Genomic DNA, 19,204 nt, shown 5'->3' with positions numbered 1-19,204 from the left:
CAGATGACATTATATTTAAGTGAAATACACTAGAGCTAGAATGACAAATACATGTTCTCTCTCATATGAGGAAGCCAAAAAAAAAAAAAAAAAGAAAAAGTCAGTATGAACATGGAATAACGATTACTAAAGGCTTGGAAGCATAGGAATAAGTGGAATAGAAGGAGAATAAGTAACAAAAATATAGGGATAACCAATAACAAAACATATTTAGATAGCAGAAACAAGTTCTAGTGTCCTACAGCAAAGTGGAGGTGATGTCAATAATAACCTACTTTGTATTTCATGAATATCTAGAAGAAAGCAGCTTGAAGGCTTAAACATAAAGAAATAATAGGGAAACAGATATGTTAATTATGTGGTTTGATCCATGTCAAGCTATATACATGTGTTGAAATTGCATGGCCCTCATGAAAAATATATAAATAGCACATGTCAATCAAAAACTAAAGTAGGGGCTGGCATTTAACCTAGAAGGTAGAAAATGCCTAATATGCCCATATCAGATATCAGAGTGCCTGGTTGGGTTTTAAGCTCTGGCTCCTTACTTCACATATCTGCTAATGCAGACTCTGGGAAACATTAGTGATGGCCAAAGTTCTCAACTGTTGACCTCAATCTTGGTCCAGCATTAGCTACTGGGAGCATTTTGGGAGCACAGAGGTATATGGGAACTACCTCTTTCTCTCTCTCTCAAAAAAAAAAATGATTTTTGAAAAAAGAAATAATGAAATTCCACAATCTAAATTGATGTTATTTAAATTTATATATAATAAAAATTCTTGAGTTAGCAATAATTAGAATATGGGACTGAGAATATTACTAAGTTTTATAATTACAAATGAAATTGCATATACTTTATTAACGAATTCCTTCTCTTGTCCTAATAAACAAATGAACATTTTAATTGGCACTGTTTCTGAAAGATAATATCTTTAAAGTTTCTTTGAGGAATTACTTAATCATACGGTAATAGAAATTTGGAGGAAAAAAATCGTAACTTATGCTTTAAAGAAACAGTTTGGATTTTGAAAAATACTAAGTTTTGAGAAATGTGTTACAGAGTGATTAAGAATTAGAAAATTGTCATTGGATAGAGTTTAATAAGAGTGATCAAGATAAACACAAGGGTGTTTCTTAACATCCTTACATCAGACAAAATAAACTTTAACACAAAAACTGTTAAGAGAGACAAAGAGGGGCACTATATAATGATTAAGGGATCAATTCAACAGGAAGATATAATGATTATCAATGTATATGCACCTAATTACAGGGCACCGGTTTATTTAAAAGATATGTGAAGAGACTTAAAGGGAGACTTAGACTCTAATATAATAGTACTGGGGGACTCCACTCTCAGAAATAGACAGATCAACAGGACAGAAGATCAACAAGGATACAGTAGATTTAAATGACACTATTGCCCAAATATATCTAACAGATATCTACGGAACTTTTTATCCTACACTTAAAGAATTTACATTCTTCTCAGCAGTGCATGTAACCTTCTCTAGGACTGACCACATACGAGGCCATAAAGAAGTCTCAGCAAATTCAAAAGAATTAGAATTATATGATGCAGCTTCTCACACCATAGTGGAATGAAGTTGGAATTTAGCAATTCAGGAATCCCGAGAGCATATGCAAACACATGGAGATTGAACAGCATGCATCTGGGTCATAGAAGAAATCAAAAGAGAAATCAAAAACTTTATGGAAATAAATGAGGATAACAGCACAACATACCAAAACTTGTGGGATACGGAAAAAGCAGTGTTAAGAGGGAAGTTTATAGCAATAGGTGACTACATCAAGAAATTGGAAAGGCACCAAATAAATGACCTTTCAATGAATCTCAAGGATCTAGAAAAATTGCAGCAAACCAGACCCAAATCTAGTAGGAGGAGAGAAATAATTAAAATCAGAGAAGAAATTAATATGATTGAATCAAAAAAAATTACAAAAAATCAGCCAAATGAGGAGCTGGTTTTTTGAAAAAATGAACAAAGTTGACACCCCGTTGGCCTAACTAACTAAAAAAAGAAGAGACCCAAATCAATAAAATCAGAGATGAAAAAGGAAAGGTAACAACAGACACCACAGAAATAAAGAATCATCAGAAATTACTACGAAGAGTTGTATGCAGCAAACAGGGAAATCTGTCAGAAATGGATAGATTCCTGGACACATGCAACCTACCTAAATTGAACCAGGAAGACATAGAAAACCTAACAGACTCATAACTGAGACAGAAATTGAAACAGTAATAAAGGCCCTCCCAACAAAGAAAAGCCCAGGACCAGATGGATTCACTGCTGACTTCTACCAGACATTTAAAGGAGAACTAACTCCAATTCTTCTCAAACTATTCAAAACAATCAAAAAAGAGGGAATCCTCACAAATTTTTTCTATGAAGCCAGCATCACCTTAATTCCTAAGTCGGAAAAAGCTGCAGCATTGAAAGAGAATTACAGACCAATATCCCTGATGAACATAGATGCAAAAGTCCTCAAGAAAATTCTGGCCAATAGAATGCAACAACACATCAGAAAGATCATCCACCCAGACCAGGTAGGATTTATCCCGGGTATGCAGGGATGGTTCAATGTTTGCAAATCAATCAATGTGATACACCACATTAACAGACTGCAGAAGAAAAACCATATGATTATCTCAATAAATACAGAGAAAGCATTCAATAAAATTCAAAACCCTTTCATGATGAAAACTCTAAGCAAATTGGGTATAGAAGGAACGTTCCTCAATATAATCAAAGCAATTTATGAAAAACCCATGGCCAACATCCTATTGAATGGGGAAAAGTTGGAAGCATTTCCACTGAGTCTGGTACCAGACTGGGATGCCCACTCTCACCACTGCTATTCAATATAGTTCTGGAAGTTTTAACCAGAGCCATTAGGCAAGGAAAAGAAATTAAAGGGATACAAATTGGGAAGGAAGAACTCAGACTATCCCTCTTTGCAGATGATATGATTCTTTATTTAGGGGATCCAAAGAACTCTACTAAGAGACTATTGGAACTCATCGAAGAGTTTGGCAAAGTAGCAGGATATAAAATCAATGCACAAAAATCAACAGCCTTTGAATACACAGGCAATGCCCCGGCTGAGAAAGAACTGCTAAGAGGAATCCCATTCACATTAGCCACAAAAACAATCAAATATCTTGGAATAAATTTAACCAAGGAATTAAGGATCTCTACTATGAGAATTACAAAATCTTAAAGAAAGAAATAGAAGAGGATACAAAAAATAGAAAAATCTTCCATGCTCATGGACTGGAAGAATCAACATCATCAAAATGTCCATTCTCCCAAAAGCAATTTATAGATTCAATGAGATACCAATCAAGATACCAAAGACATTCTTCTCAGATCTGGAAAAAAAGATGCTGAAATTCACATGGGGACACAGGAGACCTCGAATAGCTAAAGCAATATTGTACAACAAAAACAAAGCCAGAGACATCACAATACCAGATTTCAGGACATACTACAGGGCAGTGGTAATCAAAACAGCATGGTACTGGTACAGAAACAGATGGATAGACCAATGGAACAGAATAGAAATACCAGAAATCAATCCAAACATCTACAGCCAACTTATATTTGATCAAGGATATAAAACCATTTCCTGGAGCAAGGACATTCTATTCAATAAATGGTACTGGGAAAATTGGATTTCCACATGCAGAAGCACCTTACACAAAAATCCACTCAACATGGATTAAAGACCTAAATCAATGACCCGACACCATCAAATTATTAGAGAACATTGGAGAAACCCTGCAAGAGATTGGGACCGGCAAAGACTTCCTGGAAAAGACCCTGGGGGCGCAGGCAGTCAAAGACAAAATTTACATTTGGGATTGCATCAAATTGAGAAATTTCTATACTGCAAAAGAAACAGAAAGCAGAGTGAAGAGTCAACCGACAGAATGGGAAAAATATTTGCAAATTATGCTACAGATAAAGGGTTGATAACCAGAATCTACAAAGACATCAAGAAACTCCACAGCAACAAAACAAACAACCCACTTAAGAGATGGGCGAAGGATCTCAATAGACATTTTTCAAAAGAGGAAATCCAAATGGCCAACAGGCACATGAAAAAATGTTCAAGATCACTAGCCATCAGGAAAATGCAAATCAAAACCACAATGAGCTTTCACCTCACCCTGGTGAGAATGGCTACATTCAGAAATCTACCAACAACAGATGCTGGCAAGGATGTGGGGAAAAAGGGACACTAACCCACTGTTGGTGGGAATGCAAACTGGTAAAGCCACTATGGAAGTCAGTCTGGAGAGTCCTCAGAAACCTGAAAATAACCCTACCATACAACCCAGCCATCGCACTCCTTAGAATTTACCCAAAGGAAATTAAGTTGGCAAACAAAAAGTGGTCTGCACCTTAATGTTTATTGCATCTCAATTCACAATAGCTAAGACCTGGAATCAACCCAAATGCCCATCAACAGTAGACTGGATAAAGAAATTATGGGATATGTACTCTATAGAATACTATACAGCAGTCAAAAACAATGAAATCCGGTCATTTACAACAAAATGGAGGAATCTGGAAAACATTATGTTGAGTGAAATATAAGCCAGTCCCAAAGGGACAAATATCATATGTTCTCCCTGATCAGTGACAACTAACTGAGCACCAAAAAGGAAACCTGTTGAAGTGAAATGGACACTATGAGAAACGGTGACTTGATCCGCTCTTGCTCTGACTGTTGATGAACAACTTAATACGTTATCCCTCTTAGTATTTTTTTTTCTGTTCTACTTAACACCATTGGTTTAATTCTGTAATTAATACACAAATATTCTTAGTTGTTGAAACTTAACTGAAAAGTGATCCCTGTGAAATAAAAGAGTGGGAATAAGAGAGGGGGGTAGACGTACAATTTGGGACATGCTCAAGCTGAGTTGCCCCAAATGGTGGAGTTAGAATCGTGCCAGGGGATTCCAATACAATCCCATCAAGGAGGCATGTACCAATCTCATCTCACTAGTCCAAGTGATCAATTTCAGTTCACAATTGATGGTACTGATAGGACTAAGAATCAAAGGGGTCACATAAGCAAGACTAGTGTCTGCTAATACTAACCGATAGAACAAAAAAGGGAGAGAACGATCCAACATGGGAAGGGGATACACAGCAGACTCATAGAATGGCAGATGTCCTAAACAGCACTCTGGCCTCAGAATAAGCCCTTAAGGCATTTGGATCCGGCTGAAAATCCCATGAGAGTATTTCAGGCATGGAAAGCCAAGACACTCTGGCAAAAAAAAATAAATAAATAAAAATAAATAAATAAATAAATAAATAAATGAAAAATCTCTGTGAGTAAGATCCCAGTGGAAAGAACAGATCATCAAAGAAGGAGGTACCTTTCTCTGAAGGGAGGAGAGAACTTCCACTTTGACTATGACCTTGTCTGAATATGATCAGAGTCAGTGAACTCAAAAGGCTTCCATAGCCTTGGCAACTCATGACTGGAGCCTTGGGAGATTACTGACGCCATATACAAGAGTGTCAAATTGTTAAGTCAACACCAGGAGTCACTGTGTACTTACTCCTCATGTAGGATCTCTGTCCTTAATGTGCTGTAAATTGTGATTTAATGCTATAACTAGTACTCCAACAGTATTTTTCTCTTTGTGTTTCTAGGTGGGTGCAAACTGTTGAAATCTTTACTTAATATATAATAAACTGATCTTCTGTATATAAGAGAAATGAAAATGAATCTTGATGTGAATGGAAGGGGAGAGGGAGCGGGAAAGGGGTGGGCTGCGGGTGGGAGGGAAGTTATGGGGCGGGGAGCCATTGTAATCCATAAGCTGTACTTGGAAATTTATATTCATTAAATGAAATTTTTTTAAAAAAAGTAAGTAGGCTAAGTAGAAAAAAAAAATTTTTTTTTAAAAAGAAGAAGTGAGATCACTGGAAATCAATCTTTTAGTCTCATAATTAACAAGAGGTAGCAGAACATATATTCATATTTATTCAGACTGAGCAGATGTCAGAGAAAGGAAAATTGAGATAAAGGCAAGCATTACAAAATGATAAAGGGATTGATTCATTTAAAAGAAATACCAATGTTCAATTTGAATGCATCTAACAATATAGAATTTACTTACACAATATAGCATTAAACTATACTAAGCATTAACTGTTATAAGAACAAATAGATGAATATACTATAAAATTTGGAGAATTCAAGACAATTCTATCAGAAATAGACATATCCAGCAAGCATGAAATAATAAGGCTACTATTGAATTCAACAGCACCATAAGTCAACTGACTATAATAAAATTTAATAAACTACTTTTTAAACCATAGTAGAACATACATTCTCTTCTAGCTCACTTGGGCACTCCATAAGGTAGACCACATTATGGTAATAAAAGATATCCTTAACAAATATATAAGAATGGGAAATGTACAACACTTACTCATAGACTATAATGAAATAAAACTTGAAGCTAACTACAGAAAAAATATATGGAAAATATAAAAATACTTACAAATTAAAAACACACGTCAAAATAACTCATGGTTAAAGAAATAAAAATTAAGTAAAATTTTAAGCACAGAGTAAAAATTAAACACATTTTTAAATAAACTTAAAAAATCATAACATCAAAATTTGTGGGTTTCAGTAAAAAAATAATCAAAGCTTCTACTTCAGGAAAACACTGAAAGAATAATAAATTAACTTCAAAAAGAAACAGTTAGGAAACTGAAGAGTCAACCAACATGATGGGAAAAAATATTTGCAAACTATGCTACAGATAAAGGGTTGATAACCAGAATCTACAAAGACATAAAAAAACTCCACAGCAACAAAACAAACAACCCACTTAAGAGATGGACGAAGGATCTCAATAGACATTTTTCAAAAGAGGAAATCCAAATGGCCAACAGGCACATGAAAAAATGTTCAAGATCACTAGCCATCAGGAAAATGCAAATCAAAACCACAATGAGCTTTCACCTCACCCTGGTGAGAATGGCTACATTCAGAAATCTACCAACAACAGATGCTGGCAAGGATGTGGGGAAAAAGGGACACTAACCCACTGTTGGTGGGAATGCAAACTGGTAAAGCCACTATGGAAGTCAGTCTGGAGAGTCCTCAGAAACCTGAAAATAACCCTACCATACAACCCAGCCATCGCACTCCTTGGAATTTACCCAAAGGAAATTAATTTGGCTAATAAAAAGCCATCTGCACCTTAATGTTTATTGCATCTCAATTCACAATAGCTAAGACCTGGAATCAACCCAAATGCCCATCAACAGTAGACTGGATAAAGAAATTATGGGATATGTACTCTATAGAATACTATACAGCAGTCAAAAACAATGAAATCTGGTCGTTTGTAACAAAATGGAGGAATCTGGAAAACATTATGCTGAGTGAAATAAGCCAGTCCCAAAGGGACAAATATCATATGTTGTCTCTGATTGGCAACAACTAACTGAGCACCAAAGGGGAAACCTGTTGAAGTGAAATGGGTACTATGAGAAACGGTGACTTCATCAGCCCTTGTCCTGACTATTGGTGTAATACTTTATCCCACTTAGTATTTTTTTTTTTGTTCTAGTACTATTGGTTGAACTCTGTAATTAACACACAATTATTCTTAGGTGTTTAAATTTAACTGAAAAGTGATCCCTGTGAAATAAAAGAGTGGGAATTAGAGAGGGAGGAGACATACAATTTGGGACATGCTCAAGCTGAGTTGCCCCAAATGGTGGAGTTAGAAACGTGCCAGGGTTTCCAATACAATCCTATCAAGGTTGCATGTACTAATGCCATCTCACTAGTCCAAGTGATCAATTTCAGTTCACAATTGATGGCTCTGATAGGTCTAAGAGTCAAAGGGATCACACAAGCAAGACTAGTGTCTGCTAATACTAACCGATAGAACAAAAAAGGGAGAGAACGATCCAACATGGGAAGGGGATACACAGCAGACTCATAGAATGGCAGATGTCCTAAACAGCACTCTGGCCTCAGAATCAGCCCTTAAGGCATTCGGATATAGCTGAAGAGCCCATGAGAGCATTTTAGGCATGGAAAGGCAAGACACTCTGGGGAAAAAAAAAATAAAAGGAAAAAGAAAAGAAAAAAAAAAAACCTAAATGAACGATCTCTGTGAGTGAGATCCCAGTGGAAAGGACAGGGCCATCAAAAATGAGGTACCTTTCTCTGAAGGGAGGAGAGAACTTCCACTTTGACTATGACCCTGTCAGAATAAGATCGAAGTCGGCAAACTCAAAAGGCTTCCATAGCCTTGGCAACTCATGAGTAGAGCCTAGGGAGATTACTGATGCCATAAACAAGAGTGTCAATTTGTTAAGTCAACAACAGAAGTCACTGTGACTTACTTCTCATGTGGGATCTGTCCTTAATGTGTTGTCCAATATGAAGTAATGCTGTAACTTGTACTGACACAGTATTTTACACTTTATGTTCTGTGTGGATGCAAACTGATGCAATCTTTACTTAATGTATACTAAATTGATATTCTGTATATAAAGATAATTGAAAATGAATCTTGATGTGAATGGAATGGGAGGAGTGGGAGATGGGAGGGGTGCTAGTGGGAGGGAAGTTATGGGGGAGGAAACCCATTGTAATCCATAAACCATACTTTGGAAATTTATATTTACTAAATAAAAGTTTAAAAAATGAAATAAATTAACTTCAAAGTAAGAAGAAGGAAAGAAACCAAAATTAGAACTAAAATAAATGAAATTGAAAATGGGAAATAGGTAGAGAAAAATTAAAATAGAAAAAAATGAATTCTGACTCCCTGAAAGGTCAATAAATCTGGCCTCCAGCTAGTTAACAAAGGGGAAAAATAACAAATTTCTAAAATTAGAAATGAAAGAGGAGAAAGAGAACACAAATTGCCCTAACTGGAAATCAGGAGGACTCATCACTACAAAATCAATAGATACTAAAAGGATATAAAGAAATTCTATGAACAACATATTCCCACAGATTTTGTAACTTAGACAAATTCTTTGAAAGAGACAGTCTGCTAAGTCTCACACAAGATGAATATGAGTTGGCCTGTATTTATCAAAGAAATTGAGCAATGATTAATAACTTCCCCAAAGAGAAAGAACCAAGCCTGTGTGTTTACTGATCAATTTTACCTAACATTTAATGAAGAAATTATATCCATTCTCTGCAATCTTTATAGGTAATAGCAATAGAAGGATATTGACTCCCTAGCTCATCTCATCTGCCTACAACTAAACAAAGACATTACAAGATGATAAAACTACAGACCAGAACCAGTGTTGTGGTATCGCAGATTGAACTACTGCCTGTGATACACACCTGTTCCACTTCAGATCCAGCTCCATGCCTGGGAATGCAGCATAAGATGGTCCAAATACTTAAGCTCTTGCCACTCAGGAGGGAGAGCTTGATGGAGTTCTACTCCTCTGTTTTCAATCTGTCCCAGCCCCAGCTCATTGTGGCCATCTAGAGAATGTACCAGTGGATGGAAGATTTCTCTTTCTCTCTCTAGTCTCTCTCTGTCTTTGTAACATTGCCTTTCAAATATTTTTTTAAAAAAAAAATCGTTAAAAGTCGGGGCCGGCGCAGTGGTGAACTAGGTTAATCCTCCGCCTGAAGCATTGGCATCCCATATGGGCGCCGGGTTCTAGTCCCGGGTGCTCCTCTTCCAGTCCAGCTCTCTGCTGTGGCCCGGGAAGGCAGTGGAGGATGGCCCAAGTGCTTGGGCCCCTGCACCTGCATGGGAGACCAGGAGAAAGCACCTGGCTCCTGACTTCGGATCGGCGTAGCTCCAGCGGTTGCGGCCATTTGGGGGTGAACCAAGGGAAGGAAGACTTTTCTCTCTTTCTCTCTCTCTCACTATTTGTAACTCTGTCAAATAAATAAATGAAAATCTTTAAAAAAATCATAAAAAGTCACAGCATAAGTGTAGATGCAAAAAAACTCAACAAAATTAGGACTAATCAAATCCAATAAAAAATGTACATCACAACTTAGTGTAATTTATGCCATGTTTGCAAGGTTGATTCAATACTTGAATATCAGCTAATGTAATTCATCATATCAACAGATTAATGAACAAAGACTGCATGAGTATATCAATAGATTCACTTAAAAACTTTTGATATAATTTAAGATCTATTCATGAGAAAAACATCTCAATGACCTAGGAGTAAAGGAAATTTCCTCAACTTGATAAAGAATGTCCCCAATAAACCCACAGCTAGCATAATACTTAATGAGAAATCCAAAGCTTTTTTTTTTTTTTTTTTTTGACAGGCAGAGTGGTCAGTGAGAGAGAGACAGAGAGAAAGGTCTTCCTTTTGCCATTGGTTCACCCTCCAATGGCCGCCGCGGTAGGCGCGCTGCGGCCGGCGCACTGCGCTGATCCAATGGCAGGAGCCAGGTGCTTCTCCTGGTCTCCCATGGGGTGCAGGGCCCAAGGACTTGGGCCATCCTCCACTGCACTCCCTGGCCACAGCAGAGAGCTTTCCTGGAAGAGGGGCAACCGGGACAGGATCGGTGCCCCGACCTGGACTAGAACCTGGTGTGCCGGCGCCGCAAGGCAGAGGATTAGCCTAGTGAGCCATGGCGCCGGCCATGAGAAATCCAAAGCTTTTCTACTAGCATCAGGAACAAGACAAAGATGTCCCTTTTCATCCCTAAACTCTTATATTGCATTGGAATTCCCAGATAATATAATAAAACAATAATTGTATTTATTTGTAAATGAATAAATAAAATTGTTTTTCTTGAAAGATGATATCATCTATGTGGAAAATACAAAAGAATTAATAGCAACAATAACAAAACTTCTTAGAAAAATGAACAATTATAGTAGGATTGCAGAAACGTTTAATTTAGTAAAGTTGATTGGTTTCCTATCAGCTAGCAATAAACAAATGGAGATTGACATTAAAAAGACATAATGGTTTACATTATTACTCCCCAAAATTATATGCTGAGGAAAGAATCTAAGAAAATATGCTGCAGATTTACATTAGGATAAATACAAGATACTGATGAAGGAAATCATAGAAATCAAACAGTGATGAGATATTCCATATTAATTTACTGGAATACATATTAAATTACTGGAATACTCAATAGCATCAAGATGTCATTTTTCTGAATTTTTTCCATATATTAAATATAATCCCAGTAAATATCCTGCAATTCATTTGAGGATATCAATAAGCTGAAGTTTATAGGTAGAGGCAAAAATCTAGAATAGTCAATATAACAATGGAGAACAAAATTGGAGGAGAGATGTGCCCCATATTGCAATCTTGTCAAACAAGACATCAGGGTATTGATGAAAGAATATGCAAGTACATAAATGGAACAGGATAGTCCAAAAGTGGAATACATATCCTAAGTCAATCAATTTTTAATAAAGACAGAAAATAGAGTATTTTCAACAAATAATGCTGGTAAAGCTGGGCATTCACATGCCAAAAAATGAGGTTAGATACAGAACTTACACGCTTTTAGGAAAATAACAAAACTAATCATATACCTACATGTATGCCACAAAAGTATAAAATTTCCAGAAGAAACACACAAGGAAATTGAAAAGATGCCAGTTTTGATGATATTTTAGGCATAGCACCAGAAGCATAGATAAACTGGATTGCATCACAATTAAATATTTCTGATCTGGAAGAAACATTGCTAAAACATTTAAAAGACAATATATAGACCAGGAGAAACTATTTCAAAATGACATCTCTGATAAAGGACAGTTAAACAAACAACAAATATTTATTTGAACTACACAATATGGAAACAATCAACCTATGAATAAAATGGGTTAAAGACCTGAAGAGTATTAAAGGAGAAATACAAATGTCATAGGATTATATAAGAAGACATTCCAAGTGATAAGTTTCAGGGAAACAGAAATGAAAAGTACTGTATAATATTACCACTACACTACCATTAGAATGACTGGAATCCTGAATCCTGACAACACCAAGTAGTGACAAGTATGTAGAAAAATAGAAATCCTCATTTGTTGCTGGTGGGAATCATGCTTGTACAATCACTTTGGAAGACATTTTGGCAGTTCTTCACTAAATTATTCAGTCTTTCCATATGATCAAGTCATCATGCTACTTGGAATTTATCCAAAAAATTAAATTGTTATATCCACACAAAAACCTGCACATCAATATTAACAGCACATTTATTAATATCTGTCCAAACATGGAAGTAATTAAGATGTCCTTCATTACGTGAATGGATAAACTGTGACACATTCAGATAACATAATACTAGTAAGTGATAAAAAGAAATGTAATATCAAGGCACAAAAGACATGGGGGAAAATTTAGTGCATATTACTAAGTGACAGAAGCCAATCTGAAAAGGCTAAACACTATATGATTCCAACCATACGAAATCCTGAAAAAGCCAATACTATAGAGATGGTAAAAAAGACTAGTGATTATTGGGGAGTAAGAGGAAGGGGTAAGTGGATACAGTATAGAATATTTTAAGGGCAATGAAACTACTCAGTATGATACTCTAATGGTGAAATCTGCCATTATAAATTTACCCAATCCTAAAAAACATATAATCCAAGAATAAACCTTAAATTAAAATATGGATTCTAGGTGATAATAATGTGTCTGTATATGTTCATCAATTGTAACAAATGCATTACTCTGGTGTGGGTTGCTGATAAAACCTCCACATATGAGAACAAGGTATAGAAGAAATATCTGTGCCTTGTACTCACTGTTGATATGAACCTATAATAACTATAAAATAAAATGCTAAAAAACAATAACTGTGTTAAAGAAAAATGTCTCTTCAGCCATTTTTCTAAAGGACATTTTAAACTTTTCCAATTACAAACTTTCTAAAACAGACAAATCAGTAAATAATTGCTGAAATTTAGCTGAACCTTGATTTTACTAAACTGTTTAGGAATTTGATAAGTAATAATAAACATATTTGTAGTCACAGTAATACTAATTACTATCTATTGATTACTTATAATGAGTCAGGGCCAAGGTACCAATTTCTATGACACAGTAACTATTTGAGCATCTAAAGCAGACAGGTAGAGATAAAATAAAATCATGTCTGATCACATGGAGTGATTTATTTTTGTGTTTGCTTTTGAATAGCTCAGTGTGCCATATGGTTTTCTATAGGCTTGGCCAGAGAATATAATGTTTTATGTTGGCATGACACATTTGTAAAGATATCTCGACACTATAGTAATAAGTGTGATATAAATACTTAGAGTTGAAGAAAAATGTGTCAGTAACAAAATGATTTCTACAATCTATATTCAACATTTGATTAAGCATCACATTTCCATCAGCAGAATAAATATTTTTGCATTTAATGATTTGCACTGCAACATGATTTTTAGATTACTTTGAATGAGTAAATTGGCTAACAAGATATAAAACTGAGTAAATTAAATATTTAATTTTGAATATAAGAAACTAAACTGAACTAACAGTGATTTGGAATCATGGATTCTATTTGAAATTGGTAATATTTAAAGGCAGTTTCAATTTTGCTACATATTCTTATATTTTTATGGATGATCATGAGATATTCCTTTTTGGTCTTAAACCCTCTAATTCAATGAAATAATATTTTATTAATAAAAACCAATAATTTATACATTTAATTGATAAATTAAATAGATTTATAGAGTAAAACTTCCTTATTTGAAAGTCAGAGTGACAGTGAGACAGAGAGAGACAGAGAGTAAGATCTCCCATCCACTGATTCACTCTTTAAATGGCACCAACAACTGGGTAGGCCAAGGCCAAAACCAGGAGCTTCATCTGGGTCTCCTACCTGGTGGCATCTGCTGCTTTCCTAGGCACATAAGCAGGGAGCTAGAGCTAACATGGAGCAACAGTGACTTGAACCTGTATTCAGATGAAATGGTGGCATCACAGGTGGCAGCTTAATCCGTTGCACTACAATATAGAACCCCAAAATATGATGTTTTAATATATGCTTCCACTGTGAAATAGGTAAATCAAAATGTTTACAATATACATTAGCTTACCTATTTTTTTGCAAAAACACTTAAAATCTACTCTTAGAAATTTTCATATATATAATATTATTAATTATAGTCATCATGATGTACAATAGATTTTTGGAATTCATTTCTCCTGCCTCACTAAAATTTTGTGTCCTTTTTGACCAACATCTCACTAATTCTCCCATCCTCCAGCCTCTTATAATGATGACTATTCCCTTTTTTTTTTCAAGTAGGACATTTTTAGATTCCATGAGTAAGTGAGATAATGAATCACTCATATTTGTGTCTAAAATTTTACTTAACATGGTATCTTCCAGGTTCATTCATGTTGCTACAACTGATAGAATTTCCATTCTTTCAAAGGCTGAATAGAATTTTGTTGTGTATAAATTATGGTAGATATTTTCTTTCTTTTTTTTTATTTTAGACAGGCAGAGTGGACAGTGAGAGAGAGATAGACAGAAAGGTCTTCCTTTTTGCCGTTGGTTCACCCTCCAATGGCCGCCGCGGTAGGCGCGCTGCGGCCGGCGCACTGCTCTGTTCCAATGGCAGGAGCCAGGTGCTTATCCTGGTCTCCCATGGGGTGCAGGGCCCAAGGACATGGGCCATCCTCCACTGCACTCCCGGGCCACAGCAGAGAGCTGGCCTGGAAGAGGGGCAACTGGGACAGGATCGGTGCCCCGACCGGGACTAGAACCCGGTGTGCCGGCGCCGCAAGGTGGATGATTAGCCTAGTGAGCCACGGCGCCGGCCAGATATTTTCTTATATACTATATATAACATTTTATCTTTATCTGACTTGAAATGAGAGAGAGAGAGAGAGAGAGAGAGAGAGAGAGAGAGATAAAAGTGAGCTACCCCACTGATGTTTTCCTCCCCAAATGCCTGCAATGGTCATGGCTGGGTTAGGCTAAAGACAGGCATAAGATTCCAATTCAATCCCACCAAAGTGGCATGTACCAATGCCATCTCACTTGTCAAAATGATCAGTTTTAGTTCATAATTGATCATAATGATAGGATTAAGTGTCAAAGGGATCATATAAACAAGACTAGTGTCTGCTAATACTAACTGATAGAATTAAAAAGGAGAGAACAATACAACATGGGAAGCGGGAGACACAGCAGACTCATAGAATGGCAGATGTCCTAAACAGCACTCTGGCCTCAGAATCAGCCCTTAAGGCATTCAGATATGGCTAAAAAAGCCCATGAGAGTATTTCAGGCGTGGAAAGCCAAGACACTCTGGCAAAAAAATAAATGACCTAAATGAAAGATCTCTGAGTGAGATCCGAGGAAAGTACAGGCCATCAAAGAAGGAGGTAACTTTCTCTGAAGGGAGGAGAGAACTTCCACTTGGAATATAGCCTTGTCTAAATAAGATTGGAGTTGGCAAACTGAAGAGGCTTCCATAGTCTTGGCAGCTCATGATGAGTGCCTTGGGTGATTACTGATGTCATAAATAAGAGTGTCTATTGTTAAATCAACAATGGAAGTCACCGTGCACTTACTCCCCATGTAGGACCTCTACCCTTAATGTGTTGTACTATGTGATTTAATGGCATAACTAGTACTCAAACAGTACTCTATACTTTGTGTTTCTGTGTGGGTGCAAACTGTTGAAATCTTTACTTAGTATATACTAAATTGATCTTCTGTATATAAAGATAATTGAAAATGAATCTTGATGAAGAATGGGATGGGAGAGGGAGTGGGAGATGGGATGATTGCAGGTAGGAGGGTGGTTATGGGGGGAAAAAGCCACTATAATCCAAAAGTTGTACTTTGGAAATTTATATTTATTAAATAAAAGTTGAAAAAAAGAGAGTGAATCGTTCTCCACCAAAATCTTGGTGAAGGACAAAACATGCTAATGATGTAACATATTAAGTGAAGATCTATGTATGATTTTATCAAGTACAGCATGAATATGAACTTAAGTTTGCAAAAAGAAAATTTCCTGCCATCCAGTAGAGGACTAAGGACTCTATGGGAAGGGCCTTCCACAGCAATAAAATGTGGCAGCAGGAAAAACCCAAGGACCAGGCAGAATAGCCTGAATCATTTGTACTGATATTTGTATATATGCATAATCACAATTAAATATCAAAAACTATAGACAGAATTTTAAAACACTTATCTAATTTTGGAAAAGTTTATAACTTATTTTGTACAGAATTTTCTATAATATCTAAACTCAGGGGCAAAATGAAAGGAAAACATTACTAGCTCTTTAGTAAACGGCTTATGCAAGACCACAAGCTTACTTATTTTTATATCTGATGAGGAATGTGATCCAGGAATTGTTTAGCAGCTACTTTACCAAACTGTAAATTCCTTTATTAATAGGCATTATAAACAGATAATACTAATCTTATTAAAAAAATATGAGTGCCGCCGGCGCCATGGCTCAATAGGTTAATCTTGTGCCTTGTGGCGCCGGCACACCAGGTTCTAGTCCTGGTTGGGGTGCCGGATTCTGTCCCGGTTGCCCCTCTTCCAGGCCAGCTCTCTGCTATGGCCCGGGAGTGCAGTGGAGGATGGCCCAAGTGCTTGGGCCCTGCACCTGCATGGGAGACCAGGAAGAAGCACCTGGCTCTGGCTTTGGATCAGCGTGGTGCGCCGGCCGCGGCGGACATTGGAGGGTGAACCAATGGCAAAGGAAGACCTTTCTCTCTGTGTCTCTCTCTCTCTCACTGTCCACTCTGGTTGTCAAAAAAAAAAAAAAAAAAAAATGAGTGCCACACTGGTCAATATACAGTTCACGAATAACTTTGAAAAATTTTCCCATTTAAAAGGCAACACACAGCATAAAAATCTATAGTAAACAAAGCAGCTATAATATAAATACATGACTTATGTGTCTAAAATTATATATATATATATATATATATATATATATATACATAATGTGCATAATGCTTCACTTTATCCAGAAACTGAATTCTGAACTTCCTCTTCTGATCGGGTTATCCTTGGACATCAAATTGTATTTCATCACAAATTTAGTAAACCTATGACACAAAAATGTTTTATTTTTATATTTATCAAACATCTGCAAGTGAAGAAAATAAGCATGTGAAAATACTGTATAAATCCTTCAGCATGCTCATCCTAGTTTTGCTACAGATGATTCCTTTATTCTGACCCTGCTAGGAAAATATTTATTGCTACTCAGATGACATGCAGCACCATCAAGTGTATGCCTAGCATAGTCTATTGCAAGACACTCTTGGAGTTTTAGGAGCTGCACACAGAAAAATCCATTGTTCAGTTGTTGTTATTTGAGTACAAGTATCTGGATGCCATTCATTCTGAAGATTGAAATCAAGACTATTTAGTTCAACGGAATTGTCCATGGGGCCAGTGCTGTGGTGTAGCAGGTGAGGCTGCCGCCTGCGGTGCCGTCATCCCATATGGGCACTGGTTTGAGTCCTGGCTGTGCCACTTCTGATCCAACTCTCTGCTGTAGCCTGGGAAAGCAATAGAGGATGGCCCAAGTCCTTGGGCCCCTGTACCTGCGTGGAAGACCCAAAAGAAGCTCCTGGCTCCTGGCGTTGGATTGGCACAGGTTCTGTCCATTGCAGCCATTTGGGGAGTGAACCAGTGGATGGAAGACCTCTCTCTCTCTCTCTCTCTCTGCCTCTCCTTCTCTCTCTGCGTAATTCTGACTTTCAAATAAATAAATAAATAAATCTTTTTTTTTTAAAAAAGACAGAGTTGCCTTAAATATCCAGACTTCTAAACACCTTCACCTTGGTCTTCAGGTGGTTCGAGAACTTTGTCAATATTGGAGCAATTTGCTTTTATGTTCTGTTGAATATCCTGCTAAACAGCAAGAGTACTGTCCATTTCATCAAAGGATTCATCAGTCCAATTATAGAAATCCTACACCTTGGCACCTGGCCTATTCCACCTCAACACTGACATCCCCTCCACCATGACCATAGTGCCAGAATCATCATTTTACTTTTAAAGAGAAGCAAATGAGATTAACATGTTCCAATTCTTTTCCTTTTTTTTAATACATAAGTTAAATCAAGATCTCATTTTGGAAATTATGTGATTTTCATATTTCTACTTCAGAATAGAAAGAAACATTTCTCTCAGAGTAACAATGAGAGAACTGTAATAATTATACACATGCCTCTTATTTCTGTCGTGAGGAACTGAATACTATATATATTTGAAGAGCCATTTGTCAGGCAGGGAAAATATCCAGGTGCAAAATCCTAGCACCTTCCTAATTTTTCACTCTGAATTCAACAACTTAAAGCTTGAAACAATATAGACATTCTCTTTAAGGAACTAGTCTGATGAAACACAGAGGCAATGATATGCATGACTGATCTCTAGCATTTAAAATTTAAGCTTTCCCACTCACTGTAATTAAAAGCATCAAAATATGTCATAGCTCAAAATGGAGAATTAATTTTAATTTTTGTGTATCCTCTACAATATGCTTGCCACTTACTAGTTGAGATCTTCTTGAGCAAGTTATTTATATATTTTGTTTGCAAATGTCAATAATAAAAATACTAAATGAGAGTCTAAATATAATGTATTTAAGATAGCATCTGGGCTGGTGCCGTGGCTCAACAGGCTAATCCTCCGCCTAGCGGCACCGGCACACCAGGTTCTAGTCCCGGTCGGGGTGCCAGATTCTGTCCCGGTTGCCCCTCTTCCAGGCCAGCTCTCTGCTGTGGCCTGGGAGTGCAGTGGAGGATGGCCCAAGTGCTTGGGCCCTGCACCCACATGGGAGACCAGGAGAAGCACCTGGCTCCTGCCTTCGGATCAGCACAGTGCACCCGTGCAGCGCGCCTACCGCGGCGGACATTGGAGGGTGAACCAACAGCAAAAGGAAGACCTTTCTCTCTGTCTCTCTCTCACTGTCCACTCTGCCTGTCAAAAATAAAAAAAGAAAAAAGAAAAAGAAAAAGAAAAAAAAGATAGCATCTGACACATTGTAGATTTCCATAAATGGATAACTCCTCTCATTCTATTTGGCTATTTAGAAAATCTTTAGTATAGTTTTATAAAGAATATTTGGAATTCAACCACCACTGTAAATCATAAAGCATTGCATGCAATACTTGTTTT

At 36.8% G+C, this 19,204-nt stretch overlaps 1 protein-coding gene and 1 pseudogene across 1 annotated transcript in view; both read right to left on the bottom strand.

Annotated features, from left to right (window-relative positions):
• ZNF804A (zinc finger protein 804A) overlaps positions 1 to 19,204 on the bottom strand; it is a 343,178-nt gene that overhangs the window by 175,191 nt on the left and 148,783 nt on the right. The gene's annotated exons all lie outside the window — the stretch shown is intronic.
• LOC133755776 (MOB-like protein phocein) lies at positions 8,872 to 18,052 on the bottom strand (annotated as a pseudogene).

Source organism: Lepus europaeus, chromosome 1 (assembly GCF_033115175.1).
Source record: "Lepus europaeus isolate LE1 chromosome 1, mLepTim1.pri, whole genome shotgun sequence".
Lineage (NCBI taxonomy): Eukaryota > Metazoa > Chordata > Mammalia > Lagomorpha > Leporidae > Lepus > Lepus europaeus.
Note: the sequence above shows the minus strand (reverse complement) of the source record. Positions and strands in the feature narration are given on the sequence as shown.